At 46.1% G+C, this 17,434-nt stretch overlaps 1 pseudogene; it reads left to right on the top strand.

Moving 5' to 3' along the window:
* Nucleotides 1–4,867: 4,867 nt before the first annotated feature.
* Nucleotides 4,868–17,434, top strand: part of LOC138370901 (etoposide-induced protein 2.4 homolog) — a 37,244-nt pseudogene continuing 24,677 nt past the window's right edge.

Raw genomic sequence — 17,434 nt, 5'->3', positions numbered from 1 at the left:
GCAGTTTGAAATTCCGTCTTTTTATACCAAACATATGCCAATTACTGAAAGCGGCAGTGGGTTACATTTTGCCCAAACCCTCCTGCAGTTTTCAAAATATTCCAAACATCCCCAATTCGATACCTCAGCCATATTTTGGTTCCAAATTCTGGCTCTCTGCACCTATTCGCAGTTTGAAATTCCGACTTTCTATACCAAAAATATGCCAATTACTGAAAGCGGCGGTGGGCCTCACATTTTGCGCAAACCACCCTGCAGTGTTCAAAATATCCCAAACATCCCAAATTCGATACCCGAGCCATATTTTGGACCCAAATTCTGGCTCTCTGCACCTATTCGCAGTTTGAAAATCCGAATTTTTATACCAAAAATATGCCAATTACTGAAAGTGGCGGTGGGTCACATTTTGCCCAAACCCCCCAGCAGTTTTCAAAATATCCCAAACATCCCAAATTCGATACCTTAGCCATATTTTGGACCCAAATTCTGGCTCTCTGCACCTATTCGCAGTTTTAAATTCCGAATTTCTATACCAAAAATATGCCAATTACTGAAAGCGGCAGTGGGTCACATTTTGCCCAAACCACCCTGCATTTTCAAAATATCCCAAACATCCCAAATTCGATACCTGAGCCATTTTTGTACCCAAATTCTGGCTCTCTGTACCTATTCGCAGTTTGAAAAACCTAATTTTTATACCAAAAATTTGCCAATTACTGAAAGCGGTGGTGGGTCACATTTTGCCCAAACCCCCCTGCAGTTTTCAAAATATCCCAAACATCCCCAATTCGATACCTGAGCCATATTTTGAATTCAAATTCTGTTACTGCACCTATTCGAAGTTTGAAATTCCGACTTTTTATACCAAACATATGCCAATTACTGAAAGCGGTGGTAGGTCACATTTTGCCCAAACCCCCCTGCAGTTTTCAAAATATCCCAAAAATCCTAAATTCGATACCTGAGCCATATTTTGGACCCAAATTCTGGCTCTCTGTACCTATTCGCAGTTTGAAATTCCGACTTTTTATACCAAACATATGCCAATTACTGAAAGCGGCGGTGGGTCACATTTTGCACAAATCCCCCTGCAGTTTTCAAAATATCCCAAACATCCAACTTTCGATACCCGAGCCATATTTTGGACCCAAATTCAGGCTCTCTGCACCTATTCGCAGTTTGAAATTCCGACTTTCTGTACCAAAAATATGCCAATTATTGAAAGCGGCGGTGGGTCACATTTTGCCCAAACCCTCCTGCAGTTTCAAAATATCCCAAACATCCCAAATTCGATACCTGAGCCATATTTTGGTTCCAAATTCTGGCTCTCTGCACGTATTCGCAGTTTTAAATTCCGACTTTCTATACCAAAAATATGCTAATTACTGAAAGCGGTGGTGGGTCACAATTTTGCCCAAACCACCCTGCAGTTTTCAAAATATCCCAAACATCCCAAATTCGATACCTGAGCCATATTTTGGACCCAAATTCTGGCTCTCTGCACCTATTCGCCGTTTGAAATTCCGACTTTTTATACCAAAAATATGCCAATTACTGAAAGTGGCGGTGGGTCACATTTTGCCCAAACTCCCCTGCAGTTTTCAAAATATCCCAAACATCCCAAATTCGATACCTGAGCCATATTTTGGACCCAAATTCTGGCTCTCTGCACCTATTCGCAGTTTGAAATTCCGACTTTTTATACCAAAAATCTGCCTATTACTGAAAGCGGCGGTGGGTCACATTTTGCCCAAACCCCCCTGCAGTTTTCAAAATATCCCAAACATCCCAAATTCGATACCTGAGCCATATTTTGGACCCAAATTCTGGCTCTCTGCACCTATTCGCAGTTTGAAATTCCGAATTTTTATACCAAAAATATGCCAATTACTGAAAGCGGCGGTGGGTCACATTTTGCCTATACCCCCCTGCAGTTTTCAAAATATCCCAAACATCCCTTATTCGATACTTGAGCCATATTTTGGACCCAAACTTCTGTCTCGCTGTACCTATTCGCAGTTTGAAATTTCGAATTTTTATACCAAACATATGCCAATTACTGAAAGCGGCGGTGGGTCACATTTTGCCCAAACCCCCCTGCAGTTTTCAAAATATCCCAAACATCCCAAATTCGACGCTAGAGCCACATTTTGGAGCCAAAATCTGGCTCTCTGCACGTATTCGCAATTTGAAATTCCGACTTTTTTTACCGAAAATATGTCAATTACTGAAAGCGGCGGTGGGTTCTTCTTAATTCTAAATGCCCACCCGGGAAGGAGTGAATGCGAAGCAAGGAGCTGGGAACTGAGTCCCTGACCAAGAGGGCAAGTCCCCCTCCACCCCGTACTGGCCGATCTTGTCTATAGACCGAATACCCCGGCACCGTGAAGCAAAGGTCGTCAGTAAGCCAAGGCTCACAGAATCCCACGCTCAACGGTGGAGCGCTGGCGATAAAATTGCATATTATTTGCGTCTTCTTAAAAAGGGAGCGGGCATTCCAAAACACCACAGTATTCTCAGGATGGGGCGCCATTTACCCTGAAATACAACAGCTCACTTTTTGACCACCTGTGCACAGACGTCTCCAAAAGGGAAACCACCAGAAAAAGCCATAAAACCCTCATACAAAGTAAAATGTGTGGTATCAATGACAGCCAGTCCAAAGGCTGTTGATCATTGTTCGGCTCGCGAACTCTCTTGACGGCTCCTGCGACTGGTGGGTGCTTCGCTCTGGGCCTCATGTTCCACCGGTGTCACAATCCCCTGGGAAAGCGCCTAGGGGCCTAGAGGATCTACAGGGCTGTCTGATGGAGCAGTACCTCCTGATCGATGGGTGTGTCGACGACGCCGGTGTTGGCTTCTTTGAGGAGAGGCAGGAGGGTGTCGAGTGCCAGGCTCCGGCCGAGACTGAGCGTCCATGTCTGTATCCGTGGATGAGTTTCCGTCCATGTCAAGGCTACCCAGGAGGGAAAATTGATTAGCAACCTTGGCGTATGAGGCATGTGACTGGGACAGGCAAGAGGGTCTGCTAGTTCTTACTTGGGAAGAGACCCGACCAGGGGAAACCTGGAGGCGAGAAGAAGCGATAGGCCGATTGAGAGCATGCAACCTCTGGAGCAGCTCCTGTCGAGGGGTCTCCGCTGTTTTATGATCGATGTCCAACCGGAGGTCCTCAAGATATACCGGGCAACCTCAAGATATACCGGGCAACTCTTGGACGTAATCTTGTGATGGCCATGGCATAAAAGACAGCGAGGTGCATCAGAGCACCCACCGTTATATCTGTCTGTATGGCCTGTTTTGCCGCAGTTTGCACAGTGTGCTGCATTACGGCAGGTGAGGCGACTGTTCCCAATAGATAACAAGCGTAACATCGTAACACAGGGAAGTTGTAGGGCTGGACCTGATGCGAGGTCCTGTGTAGTGCCACCCGATCAGGGAGGGGCCCATCGAACTTTACACGGACCATGGATGTCGGGTTTGCTGCTCCGTGAATCCTGGTAACTTCCAATAATAGCGCTGATGCACCCCCTAACACATGCAGAGCGGTCTGGATGTTATCCACATCAACACTCTGGTCATTGGGCCAATCTTCCCATACCGGGCCCGAGACTGCTCCTGCGACAATACCTGTCGGCACCTGACAGGCCAGTCCCCCAACTTAATGTCGGATACACGGATGTGTGATAGAGCCTCCTTTTTGATGTGTAGCTTCAGTGCTGCACCCTACCCAGGGTACACGCGCTCTCAGGCAGGCAATGTGGCCACAATACCGTAGCTAAGGTACGAGGATTTGCAACCACGCACTGAGCTGATTCTGACTGGATTAGGATAACTACAAACGAGGAATGAGGTACCACAAGAGAAAGGTCTTCTGAAGGCAAAGGCATTCTCTTAGCATCTCGCTTTGGCGCAGCATCAGCCGACTCATTTTCCAGCAGACGTTTTCCTCTCTGGGACTTGCTGTCAACGTACATGGCGCCCCTGCTCGGGGAGGCGTCCATTAGGGAGGCTCCGGCCTCCCCCGGTGCTGTGAGCCCCTGGGTAGCTGCAGTGAGCACACACTGGCCCAAAAAAGCCATCTGAATTCAAAGATGAGCTCCAGGCGAGGTGTGGAAAGAAAGTCCAGCCAGGGGCGTTCAATCTGCGCGCCAAGATGGCCGACCTTCGGGCGGGAATCTCCTCCACAACCAAATCTTTTAGTGTGGAGTTGTTGCCAACCTACTTTTATCTCAACTTAAGTTTTCGCCTCGCATAATTTTTTCTCATTTTGAAAATACATTATTATCTTCACTATAAATTACTACTATAGTGTGTCATTTCTGCTCACACTCATCTCTAAATAAAATGATTACAAATATTTCCAAAGACATAAACTGCGTCATCCAGCCCGCCTCTTCCCTCTTGGAGTTGGAGTTGGAGGGTTTGTGGATTTGGAATGAGGGAAGAGGCTGGCTGGATGACGCAGTTTATGTCTTTGGAAATATTTGTAATCATTTTATTTAGAGATGAGTGTGAGCAGAAATGACACACTATAGTAGTAATTTATAGTGAAGATAATAATGTATTTTCAAAATGAGAAAAAATTATGCGAGGCGAAAACTTAAGTTGAGATAAAAGTAGGTTGGCAGCAACTCCACACTAAAAGATTTGGTTGTGGAGGAGATTCCCGCCCGAAGGTCGGCCATCTTGGCGCGCAGATTGAACGCCCCTGGCTGGACTTTCTTTCCACACCTCGCCTGGAGCTCATCTTTGAATTCAGATGGCTTTTTTGGGCCAGTGTGTGCTCACTGCAGCTACCCAGGGGCTCACAGCACCGGGGGAGGCCGGAGCCTCCCTAATGGACGCCTCCCCGAGCAGGGGCGCCATGTACGTTGACAGCAAGTCCCAGAGAGGAAAACGTCTGCTGGAAAATGAGTCGGCTGATGCTGCGCCAAAGCGAGGTGCTAAGAGAATGCCTTTGCCTTCAGAAGACCTTTCTCTTGTGGTACCTCATTCCTCGTTTGTGGTTGTCCTAATCCAGTCAGAATCAGCTCAGTGCGTGGTTGCAAATCCTCGTACCTTAGCTACGGTATTGTGGCCACATTGCCTGCCTGAGAGCGCGTGTACCCTGGGTAGGGTGCAGCACTGAAGCTACACATCAAAAATGAGGCTCTATCACACATCCGTGTATCCGACATTAAGTTGGGGGACTGGCCTGTCAGGTGCCGACAGGTATTGTCGCAGGAGCAGTCTCGGGCCCGGTATGGGAAGATTGGCCCAATGACCAGAGTGTTGATGTGGATAACATCCAGACCGCTCTGCATGTGTTAGGGGGTGCATCAGCGGTATCATTGGAAGTTACCAGGATTCACGGAGCAGCAAACCCGACATCCATGGTCCGTGTAAAGTTCGATGGGCCCCTCCCTGATCGGGTGGCACTACACAGGACCTCGCATCAGGTCCAGCCCTACAACTTCCCTGTGTTACGATGTTACGCTTGTTATCTATTGGGCCACAGTCGCCTCGCCTGCCGTAATGAAGCACACTGTGCAAACTGCGGCACAACAGGCCATACAGACAGATATAACGGTGGGTGCAACTTCATGGGAAGGTCAAGCTTCCCATGACCTTGGAGTCATTTTAGATGGGTTTGTGGATTACCGGACCTAGCAGTTTATGCCTTTGGGGAGATCTCCCCCCTCCCCCCCTGGCGTATGCATTAATGATATATAATGCATATGCCAGCCAGTCCAAGTCTAATCTTAAGATAATTCTCCTATCTCTCAATTTATTCTTTACCTACTCTTCACAGCAAGTCTTTGTCACCCACATTGAACAATATTCTAAGTCTTCACCACCCCAAAACTTGCCTCGCCACCCAACTTTTACCTTACCATACATCTTTGCTACCCATCATTTGGTTCGGATTAAACATTCAAGGTTAAATGTTCGCCCTTGATCACCTAGCAGCAATTGAGGATACAGATGTAAGCTGATTGGAGAGTTGCGTTCTGAGTGTAAACTAGTAGAGCGTAAGTCAAGAAACTGCAGATGGCCTATTGTCCTGCACGTGGCACCTCCTATTTATATCCACCCACACTCATTCATATACGTCTAACCTAAGCTTCAAAAAATCAAAGATTCCTATGCCTATTATGATCCAGTAGTATGATCCACAATAGACTTGAGAATGGTCCAGAACGGACCGAAACGTCGTCGTCCCTTCACCTTCTAGTGTGTGGTCTGGTCAACATACTTCAGCCACGTTATTGTGACTCGTCGTCTGCACATAATCCAGTAATTTGTTCCACAATTCCACAACCCAGTTACCAAACCATTATTTACCCAGGTATTTCCTAAACCTAAACTTATCTTCATTTAAAGCCTTATCAATAACTCCCTTGCTATGCCCATTCATCCACTTGTACACTTCAATCATGTCACGTTAAGGTTTTTCCAACATCTCTTCAGGGGGCATCTGACCGGAACTATGAGAGTTGTTGTAGGGTATTCATAATTTATTATCCTGATACATGTGAAAGATGCTGCACCTAGGCCAAGTTTCAGCATCTCAGCCTAAATAGAGAAGGAGAAAAAAAAAATTATACAATTTTTCAACCATGTTCAATTGCTTTCACAGCCCACAATTGTGAACCAAAATCATTTCTACGACACTCAGCTATGACCTTACTATATAATAAAGATTTGCTTGTTAGATCTTTATCCCAATTGTATTTAGTGCAATAATACAGATTTGTAAAAGTTTCCCAAAAACGTATGCAACAAAATGAAGTGTATCATTATTTATAGTCAATAAATATACGTAGATAAGAAAAATAACAACCGTTTTTAGAGGCGTAAACTCTACATATAATGTGCAAGTTTCATGTAAATTGAATAATAAATAAAGGCTGTGAAGGCAGATCTAGTTGTAAAAGTTGGAGTGGGGTAGCGCGCCGCGACAAGTTACTCTACTCGCGGTCAGGTCACTCGTGACAATGCGTGATTTACGCATTGCGGCCAGCTCGTACCTTCTATGGAGAGCTCGCATGCATCTAGCTTTCAATGCTCTTCTCTTGTTCGTTTGGCAAGTCATATTGCAGTACAAATAGCAAAAATAGCACGAGTTCTGGGAGATATTGTGAGAGCGCGTCAGCGATACATCCACTCCCTAAGGGACACACACAGTGACTGAGGGGCTGAGCCACATACCCCACCATCTCTCACACGAGACTGTTGCCAATGAGTGAGTTTATATTCATTTTATGCATAACATGTTATTTTCAACGCTATTACGAAATATTAGACTTCTACAAGTAAGATACAATACTCCGCAGCGCACCCACGCCGCGAGGACCAGATTCCCGAAAGTTGCAGCGGGAAATTTGACTAATTACGTTATTTTTCAAGATAACATAAAACGGTTTGCACCACAGTGTTGCCAGAATGTTGTAGTATTTTTCGTAATTTTTCGTAAATATTCCATTTTTCTTCGGATTTTCGGCAGTTGGCTCCTTAGAGAAAACCTGAAGCCAGGGAGTCTCTAACCTTGTCTGTATGTGATAGTGATAGAACTAGTACTCCAAGCAGACCTAGATAAATTATGGACTGACTAAGAATTTCAAGGCGTACCCAGGCCGTACTCTTGACTTACAGAAGGCTTACAGAACCATATTTTAACATCTAATAGAAGACGGTAGATTGGATGAAGTTTTAGAGCAATATCCTGATGAGGATACAAGTTGCTGCTAAACTTAGAATGCAGGAATGAGATCTCCAGTTCAAGCAGATTCAGCTTGAAAATATTAAGAGTGTAAAAGAGACTAAGCAGAGTTAGAGTTAGCTAAACACAGTAAACAAGAAGCTAAACATGGTAAAGAAGAAGAAACTAAGCAGTTATTAATTAAACAAATGGCTGAGGCGCAGAATATAGGAAACTAGAAGCTTCCTAAGAAGCTAGAAGGCAGTTCGTCAATTAGTGGACTTCATCTCCCTAAGGGTTTAGAGTTGCCCCAATTTAACGAGAAAGACCCAGAGCTATTTTTCCTGCACCTTGCCAAAGTTGCTACTAGTTTGAAATGACCAGAAGATTTTTGGGTGACCATGATGCAAGGTCAGTTGCGAGGGAAAGTGCAGGAGATTTTTGCCGCCCTCCCCCTTTTAAGAATGGTTTTCACTACCCTACTGTAAAGAAACTGATTTTGCAAGAGCCTTAAGACAAAAGGTTAGGGGTCTTAAACGTACACCTGATCAGACTTACCAATGATGCTCGATTAAAAAGAGTCATACTTTGACATGTGGTTAAATAGTAGGAATTATCTTTATTTTGTTTCACTTCAACAGCTCATATTAATAGAGGAACTCTCGTCTTGTTTGCCTGAGAAGTTGACCGTGGCACTAGCCACAGGTAAACGTGAATACAACGATGTTCATGACCTAGCTATGTTGGCGGATGAGTACGAGACCATTCATAGGATCTCTTATAGTAACCATCATATGGCACCGGTCAGAGTTCACCCCCTTCCAACCTGTGGTTGGGGTTGTCCCACGGGTCTTAGCCCCTCAGTACCGGGCGCCACTGCTCGCCCTCGGACTCCCGCAGTCAACTAAGGGCTGGCCTTATACACCCCTAGCGAGTGGGGAGGTTCAAGCTTCTTATAACTCGCTTAAACCTGCCTGTCCTGACACTGGAACATTTTCTCTTGCTTTATCTGGTCTGTCCTGAGGTCGCCAGCTGGGTGTTTATACTCGTGTCCCAGCAACACGTTAGTGGTCTCATTAATTATCTTGGCTAAAGATGCAATGTCACGTGCAGTGCAAGGTGTCACTAATGGTCTCATAAATATATAATATATATAGCCCTAGAAAATGGAGGCTCACTTAAACTCCTCAGTTGGTTTAAAAGTTTACTAAACAAAACATATATACATTTACAAATGGCATAATGAAATGTCTATGTTTGGAATCATCCGCTGGCAGCAACCTTCTCGATGACACGTCTCTGGCAACACGGTCAGCTGGCTGGGTCCACTCCTCCAGCGCGGGCACACACCTCGCGCCTCTGGCAGCAGGATCAGCGGACGGCTCCAGCTGTCAGAACGTCGTGACTCCCACGCCTCCAGCGATGCGATCAGCTGTGCGTTTCAGAGTACATTGCTGGCTCCTTGCACACCAACTACCCTTCCAGGAGCACTAACATCCCCGCCTTAATGCTTACATACACGAACTCATGCCTAAATGAGTTTTTGGCTCCTAGCCTAACGTCCTGTCACTTAGACAATAAAATGATGAGTGGAAATATTCACAACATAAAATACTCTAACTCGCCTAGCTCTAAAAGGGGTAAGGGAGGGACAATTATCTACCTTATTTCACTCCAACCACAAAGCTGACTCGTCCTCTGTTGAGGGATATTGAGGAGCCTGGTTCTGGCGTCTGCTCTGCCGACGATTAGCTCCCACCACACACAGGTTCCTCTGTCGCCTTCGTGGTAGCGCGTCTTCACCGTGCTGACTCCCAACAGGTACTGCCTTCCTCCTCCTCTTCTCTGGGGTACTGGAGACAGGTACCTCCGTTGTCGTCCTCCACTCTCACTGGCACTTTCGACACCTCACAGTCCAGCACACCTTCCCCTCGCCTTAACTGCCAGTAGATTTGGGCCCGGCCCTAGCTTCTCGCTTGATGTGTAAGACGTGGTCCTCTAGTGGGCGTCCCAGACGTCACCAGACCAACATTCCCTCTGCTGCACTCTTGACAGAGCTCTTGGCGCTCTCATCCACTCCGTCCTTGCCTCTGGGCACTCCACGGAAGTTGGATGGCTTCTCAGACTGTCTGCAGAATCGAAGCGGAGCTTAAATCTACTGGTAAGGGCTCTCTAGGTTCGGAGATCGCTCGAGCGCCTCTCCCTTCTATGACAGCTCGTGACATACATACTCTTCCCGCCCAGATGCCAGCCGCCCCCAGAGCCCTCACACCGCCCGAGGGCTCTCTTCATTGGTCACTTCCGGCACGTGACCTCACCTGGCCAATCAGGTGCCGGGAAGCGTCAGGACGTCTTGGCAGGAAACAGAATGGCTCGACACCATCCTGTGCCTCAAAAGGCATAACCCCCTTGCATTTTCAAACTTAGCTGGACACTTTTCAGCCAGCTATATCACGCTCCATGCTTTCCCACACATGAAAATGTTCCCTGAACATTTGGAAATACTTAGGCTACGGAGATATGACTTCTAAGCTGGGAAGGATAAAATACAGGAGTGGACACCGTCACACCTCTAAAGGTTTCACTGCTAGACAAAATACTCCTGGGAAATCAGAGAGTAGTCATTATAATGCTAAGTCAGCTCTTACAGCCAGGGCAGACCAGGCATCTGGTAAATCTAAGGCAACTCTTAACCCAAATAGAGCCACCGCAGAGTCGAAAAGTTCGACTGGTATAAACCAACGTACATTTTGTCATAGAAAAGGACAAGTTGTCCGTAACTGCTTTAGATTACTCCCAGAATTACACCCAAATACTTTGATTGCGAGTAAACGAAGGCAGGGTCATCATTCAGAAACTTTTGATAAGGGCAAGCCAACATGGCTCGCTAGTTTTGACCATTTCATGATACATGCTTAAATGGTAGGAGTTGAAAATGAGTGTGTACTTTTAGTCCTCCTCAGGGATACTGGTGCATCGCTGACCTTGATAACTTCTTGTATGTTGTCCAAGCTCAAGAAGATTGACCAGGACGAAGTTATGCTTATACAGGGTATAGCAGAGGTTGTCCAACATGTGCAAGTATATATTTCATCCACTTATACTCCTGGTCTATGTACTGTAGGTGTCAGATACCTTGCCCATACCTGGGGTAGATACAATTCTAGGTTATGACATTGTGGGCACAATGAATAGTCATCTTCCCATTATGATAAGTTATCCAGGTAAAATTTTATTAGAGACTAGTCAGATTTCTCCAGTGGTGTATCCCACCTGCGCCGTCACCAGATCTCAAGCTGCCGCGTCTCAGATTGATGTTTCCAAATCTACAACCGTAGGGATGGCTGGAAAAAATCCAACGATAGAACCGGACATCGACTTAGCAGATACGTTTATGGTGCATTTGGATGAGGTTAGTGCAGTTAAGGATGTTGTGCCAAGTGATGAAATTGTACCTTCTGTGACTACCGATGCCCGTGTTTCTACTGTTAAATCCCACACATTAGCTCAACTCCAGAAAAGTGATCCCAGTTTACGAGCATGTTTTTCCCGAAGCTGTTCCAGAGGAAGAGCCTCTGACGGAGGATGTTGGTTATTTCTTCCATAGTAAGATGTTGCTCAGACGATGGAAGTCCAAGTTATCTCCCTCTTCAGACGACTGTGAGGTTATCCAGCTCATAGTTCCAAAAAAAAAAAAAAAAATAGAGAACAAATCCTCACAGCCACTCACGACGATTCCTTAAGCGGACACCAAGGGATAAGTAGCATGTTGTACCAGGTAACCAAATTCATTTACTGGCCAAGTCTGAAGAAAGACATTTCCAGATATTGTAGACAGTGTAAAACCTATCTAGTGGTTGGAAAGCCCAACCAAGTTGTTCCAAAAGCTCCCTTACATCCAATTGTCGTTCCACATGAACCGTTCTCTCACATCGCGCTAGATTGTGTAGGACCTTTAAGTCGGACCAAGTCAGGTCATGTCTACATAATAACTTGTGCATGTTACAACAAGATTCGTTGAAGCTTATCCTGTACGTAATATCAGAGCTAAGAGTCATCCATCATCTAGTCAAATTTTTTACCTTGTTCAGACTCCCTCGTGTGATACAGTCCGACAACGGTAGTAATTTTCGTTCAGCAGAGTTACGACAATTTTGTGAGAAATTCCACGGAGAACAGAGATTATCCAGTACGTATCACTGTTACGGCCCTCTCGGGACGCAACGGGGTCCTTACTCTGATGTTGTTAGAGGAAGATATATGTATCCGTTCCCAAGCCAGTAGTGGCTATCAAGGGACGAGATCCGTGACGCAAGTAACTTAAAGGGAGTAGGGAAAGAAAGCCAAGAACTTAATATTATACTTATCACCATCACCAATTAAATATATAAAATCAAAAAGTGCACAGGGGGAGGGGTATTGACACTATACAAGGGGATTATGCACAATATAGTCTTCTGCTGAAGACTCTGGATCAAGAAGCTAGGTGCTGAGTCCGCGGTGCTTTCTTTGTGGCCTCACGACGTGTCCTCTGAGAATGCCGAGCCTACCCAGGCCACAGGTCAGCCAAAACACAGGTCCACTGGGGGCACCGCCGTGGAGGCCGTCAACCACACGTCCAGCTGGTCTGCTGGCAGGTTCTGAGCCAACAAGGCTGGTACAGCCACTCCACGAACGATAAAAGGGGAACGCCCTAGACAGGAGCCTCGTGTGACAACACAAGTCACTCTCCTGTCTTCAGTACCCCAGGGGATGATCGTCTCCAACAGTCGGTCCCGGGTAAATCCTTTTACTGCCACTCCACTGGCAGGCTAACACACCACAGTGTTCTTCCGGGGGGACGACGTCACAACAGCTGCAATAAGGTTCAAGGTATGGAGACTGGCTGCCTCGGGTAGACTGACTCCACTTCCATCACAGCAGTCCCAGGTCGACTCTGTAAGCAGACACGTCATCAATGACTGGAACACACTAAAACACCTCACTTACGGGCTCGGGCACAAACACCTGACGTATCCACTCCATAGATGGCGGTGGTGTCTGGGCACCACCTCACCAGAGGTCAGCAGCGGCGGTGTTGAGCGCTGAACCAGACTGGAAACTGGTCCTCGAGGCCAGTACATGCTGTCCTTACCAGGTGTCGTCCGTTTGGCGGGGGTTTCGGGAGCTGACCCACAGATGGCGTGGTTGTCACTGCTCCAGGCTCGGACGCTGGATCCGGGTTCGTGACAATCACCCCCAAGGTCACGGTGTTCTCAAAAGATTTCATCAGACCATGAAGCAGATGTTGCGGACTGTTGGCGAAGACTCTGGCCGAAATTGGGATGAAGACTTGCCCTTTATTTTATTCGCAGCTCGTAATGGCTTACTACATTCTTTGGGATGTTCTCCAGTCCAGTTAGTGTTTGGACATCAAATGAGAGGCCCACTACAGTTGCTGCAGGAGAGAATGATAGGAAACGTTTCTCTCCCTGAGGGAAGTCGGATGTTAATTGGCATTCATTCTAAGCTGAAGAAATACCAAGCCGTGGCAAGTGAGCATCTGCAGATCTCGCAGCGTTAGATGAAACACCATGATAAAAAATTTCGGGTGCAGTTACGACATTTTAAACCAGGTGATATTGTTCGTGTTTTAAAAACTAGACAGGAGGCTGCCCTAGAGCATCAATTTGATGGTCCATTTGAAGTTTTGTGTAAACGCTCAGACTTAACTTATGAGGTCAAAAGTATGCAGGACCCTTCCAAGATTCTAGTCGTACACATAAATTGCTTGAAGGCATTTAGAGGCACTAGGCCACTGATGTGTGGTGCAGTACAGTCACCCGTGAGAACCATATCTCTAGCCGTACCTAGTCCTACATTTATCATTCTAGTTTTGAGGCGATGTTGAGACATTTGGATGAGGAGAAACGGAGAAATGAACTTAAGCCAGTACGAAAATTTGTTCGGGGACGTGCCTACCCAAACCCATGTATTAAGCCACGATATAAGGCTAACCGACACTATCTCGATTCGTATGCATCCATATCGTTTATCACCAGAAAAAAAGGATATTAGGAAGGAAGTGGAGTTCCTTCTAGAGCATGGACTGGTAAAGCCTAGCCAGAGTTCTTGGTGTTCCCCTTGCTTACTAGTCCCTAAACCAGTCGGGAAGTGGCGCCTTTGTACGGATTATAGGCAGTTAAATAAGACAACTGTAGTTGATTCCATTACCTTTGCTCGAGAAATGTATTGAAAAGATTGGTGACTATAAACCCTTTGATATTTCTGGATAGAAAATTTTACAGTGGTCATTGTATGTTCTAGCTGACGCCTTATCGTGTTTTCCTTGAGCAAACATTGCATTTGAAAAATTCACCCTAAAATTTCCTGCTTTAATTAGTTGATATATTGTAATGGTTAAATTACGTATACCTTAGTACTTTTGTTTACTTTGCTATTGAGGCAGTAGTTGGTGCATGCACTACATGGGGTGCAGCACATGTGTATGTTATGGTTTTCTTGTAGCACATACCTATGTTCATAAATTTCTTCTGCGGTCCATGGCAAGAGAATGTAATCATCTCTTACAATGGAGGGATATTTAATTGCTGTCCGTGGCAGGAGAATGTGTACACCTCGTGTATCGTTGTACAAATTTCCTTGTGATGGAGAGATGTTACGACCCCACATAAACCATGTAAATATTAGTGTTCGTGTATGTGGAGGTCATAAGGTCAGTCACTTATTGAGGTTCACACACACATACTGAAGGCATGTATATACGGTGAAGAAGTCATAACAATCGGTGACCGCGTAACTCCAAGAACTCCTCCATTATCCCCCTCCCCCCTGACCCTTGGTAAACTTCTCCAGCAGGTGTACCAACTGTATATAAAAAATGACATGTGTGTTCACACATTGACGTATATGCCTATCATACGTCTAGTCCTCTGGTTGTATAGTATATTACCTTATAATGTGCATTTATTTCTTAATGTTGAGTTTCCCAGAGTAATGCTATGTAAATGGATCATGCTAACCGAGTTATCACTAGGTCAGATGGTAGGTGATTGTGGGTACTTATGGATTTTGGAGTATTGTTATAGTGTTAAAGAATGTGATCGATTCCTTTTCCCACCTGTGTCACCCTTCCCAACTTATGTAGGATAGTGTACCACTGCGCCGGGTTGCAGCCTGGTGTGAGCTATGCCAATGTATTAGCCGTTACTGATATGATAGCCGATTCAATATTCATTTGTTTCCGAGTTGTTAACTGATGTGTAGGTTAACTGATTTGATAGTTGACCGAGTGACACTAAATTGATGGCCGATTTGCTAGTCGAGTGACAACTGATTTATGTGACTAGTTGAGCCTTGTGTTGAAGCCCTCTTCCTTCTGATGAAAGTATCAGTTTTAGTGCATCAGTTATATATACATTAGTTCTACGGTTACCTAATTAAATTCTACAGTAAACTGGCATTGTTGTAACTAGCCTTTTTATTAATTCCCCTAGAATCTTAATTGAAATTGGCCAGGCTTTGACCAGGGGTGTTGGGTTCATGAGGTCATGACAGATGGCCACGTAGATGCAAGTGCTCAGCCTCCCAAAACTGTGTCCGCTGTATATTCAGCTTGCTAGGTTTTGCCCGGTACTTTCCTCCTCACGCTAAAACTTTCGTCTTGTCAGTCTCCCCTAACCCCAGCTGAAGCATCACCCTCTTGGGTATTTTTATTTATATACATTTGATTGGACTGGTGGGATAAGTAAGTAAGTAATTATCAAAAGAAGGCACCAAACCGGGAAGGCTATGTAGCACCATCAAATACGCAAAATAATCAGAGGGCGCTAAATATCACCAAGGATGCCAATACGAGAACAAAAACGCATAAGGCGAACGATATCAAAAGTATCCGAGTCACCAAGAATTCTATCGAGGGACAGGTGACCGCGAGGGGCGGTCGGAAAGAAAGACACACGCTCGTCCTGGAAGTCAGGACATTCAAGAAGGACATGCACGACCGTAAGAGGGACAATGCAACTAGGACAATAAGGGGCAGGGCGGCGCTTCATCAAGTGACCATGGGTTAAGCGAGTATGGCCAATACGCAACCTCGCCAGAGCTGTTTCCCACCGCCGGTTACGGTGGAAGGAGGACGGCCACGAGGAAACACAACATTTAAGAGTACGTAGCTTGTTACCAGTAACAGACAACCAAGAAGCCTGCCAACGGGTAAGGACTGAGGAATGGATAACCGGGTAAAAGTCGGAATACGGAATGCCTTTACGAGAGATGGGACAAGAGCGGACAGCTTCCTTGGCGGCAGCATCCGCACGCTCATTTAAAGACACACCAATATGGCTGGGAACCCAACAAAACTCAACCGACTTAAATTTACTGTGAACGAGAAACAGCCAATGCTGGATCTCGACAACCACTGGATGAACCGGATTAAAGGACCCGAGAGCCATGAGGGCACTACGAGAGTCAACAACAACTACAAAGGAAGACTGACAACGAGAAAGCAGGAGACGAAGAGCATAGAGAATAGCATAAAGTTCCGCTGTAAAGATGCTAGTCTCCGGAGGCAAGCGACACATATAAGTGCGATCAGGAAAAACAACAGAGTAGCCAACACCGTCCGCTGACTTAGACCCATCGGTGAAGACAGAAACGGAGCGGGAGTGAGAAGAAAAGTGCTCGAGGAAAAGGCGTTTTAGAACCGTAGGAGGGGTAAAAGCTTTAGTGATACGGGTCAAGGATGTTCAAAACCGCGGAAGAGGGACCCTCCACGGGGGTAAAGAAGGAACAACACGAGGAGAAACATCAGAAATACGAACGGAAAGAGAATCCTGCAGGCGAGATAACCGGACAGAAAGAGGGAGGTGGTGAAGAGGAACAGGAACCACAGGAGGGGTAAAAGTTAAAGCACGACAGAGGCGAGAGGAAGGATGTTGCAAGGACCGCGCAAGATAGCGAAGACAGTAGCGATCACGGCGGTCCTGGAGAGACAGGAAGCCAGTGTCAACATACAAGCTAAGGACGGGAGTCGAACGAAAGGCACCAGAACTGAGGCGCAACCCAGTATGGTGCAAAGCATCAAGACGGCGAAGAGTAGAAGGAGAAGCAGACGAGTAAGCAGGGCAACCATAATCGAGCTTAGACAGGACGAGAGAGGAATGTAAAGCAAGGAGAGTGCGCCTATCTGCCCCCCAAGAAGTATGGGACAAGACCCAAAGGAGGGTAAGGGCCTTAGAGCACTCAACACGGAGGTAAGAGATATGGGGAGACCAAGACAAACGAGTGTCAAGGAATAACCCCAAAAGCTTTGCGGAATCTTTGTATTCAAGGGGATGACCATAAAGTGACAAAGAGGGACGAAGAACAACCCGTTTCCGCGTAAAAGTCATGGCACAAGTCTTAGAAGTAGAGAACTTGAAGCCATGATCAGTGGCCCAAGACGACACGGCATCAATTGCAAGTTGAAGCCGACGTTGAAGGAGAGGCGAATCATCACCCTGACAACAAAGGGTAAGATCATCGACATAGAGAGCGGAGAAGACACCAGAAGGAAGAGAGGAAAGAAGACCATTGAGGGCAACCAGAAAAAGAGTAGTGCTCAGAACACTACCCTGGGGCACACCTTCGTATTGCTGAAAAGAGGGAGAGAGAGTGGTACCAAGGCGCACCCGAAAGGAACGACGAGAGAGGGAGATGACCACGAAGGCCAAAAGAATGAAGTTGAGATAGGATATGATAACGCCAAGT

Source organism: Procambarus clarkii, chromosome 34 (genome assembly GCF_040958095.1).
Source record: "Procambarus clarkii isolate CNS0578487 chromosome 34, FALCON_Pclarkii_2.0, whole genome shotgun sequence".
Classification (NCBI taxonomy): domain Eukaryota; kingdom Metazoa; phylum Arthropoda; class Malacostraca; order Decapoda; family Cambaridae; genus Procambarus; species Procambarus clarkii.
Note: the sequence above shows the minus strand (reverse complement) of the source record. Positions and strands in the feature narration are given on the sequence as shown.